Consider the following 1001-nt stretch of genomic DNA (forward strand, 5'->3'; position numbering starts at 1 on the left):
CACTATGAAGCAGGCAAGCAGAGGCCAAAGAGAATTGCTTGAAGAAACAATGGTAAGCTGGAGGTGCTATGGGATTCCCACAAACCTATGCAGTGTCCTGCATTTGGCAAGCACTGTAACAAATGCAAAAGATTCAATCACTTTGCAAGAGTCTTCAGAAAGGAGCAAGATTCACCAGACAAAAAACAGTGCATGCTCTTTGCAACAAGGAAGAGGAAGAATTCCTCACTGGCACAATGCAAGAAGAAGTTAATTCTTCTGAGGATTGGACAATCACCCTGGACACCAATGGACTAATGGTAACTTATAAATTAGATACAGAGGCACAGGTCAGTGTAATACCAGAATACATTATTCAAAGAATGGAAACTAAACCTGTATACTATGAGAATAGGAAAGTGAAACTTAGAACATATAAAGAGAACATGATTGCAACCAAGGATTAGACACAAGGGTAATATAGTAATAATTCAGTTTGTAACAGTCCCAGGGAAAATAGTGGCAATTACTGGGTTGTGATTGTAAAACTTCAGGCTTGATTAAGAGAACGGATGCCACTGAGGGACTAGAAAGCAAGAACATAGAAGAAGAGTTTTATGATGTGTTTCAAGGCATAGGAAAACTGTCAACTGAGTACAAGATAGAACTAAGAAAACCAAAGACTCCCACCATACATGCTCTAAGAAATATTCCCCTTGTACTAAGGGAGAAACTGGAAGAGGAATAGATAGATTAGTTAACATGGATATAATAGAAAAACTAGAGCAACCAACTGCTTCAGTTCATTCACTAGTCATAATAGAAAAAAAAGATGGATCCTTGAGATTGTGTCTGGATCCTAAGCATATGAACAGATGCATCAAAAGCGAGTATTTTCCCACTTCCACCAGGGACGAGGTTTTTGGGAATGTGACAGAAGCTAAATATTTCTCCACTTTAGATGCCTGTTCTGGGTTTTGGCAAGTTCCCCTAGAAAAGAATAGCACTAGACAATGCACCTT

At 39.0% G+C, this 1001-nt stretch overlaps 1 long non-coding RNA gene across 1 annotated transcript in view; it reads left to right on the forward strand.

The window, feature by feature from the left end:
- Nucleotides 1-221, forward strand: part of LOC109319939 — a 16131-nt gene extending 15910 nt beyond the window's left edge. The window contains exon 3 of the long non-coding RNA XR_002103677.1: nt 210-221. This is a non-coding gene — a long non-coding RNA (uncharacterized LOC109319939). The remainder of the gene's footprint in view (nt 1-209) is intronic.
- Nucleotides 222-1001: the final 780 nt, after the last annotated feature.

The sequence above is a fragment of the Crocodylus porosus genome, unplaced genomic scaffold (genome assembly GCF_001723895.1).
Source record: "Crocodylus porosus isolate Cpor-Errol unplaced genomic scaffold, CroPor_comp1, whole genome shotgun sequence".
Lineage (NCBI taxonomy): Eukaryota > Metazoa > Chordata > Crocodylia > Crocodylidae > Crocodylus > Crocodylus porosus.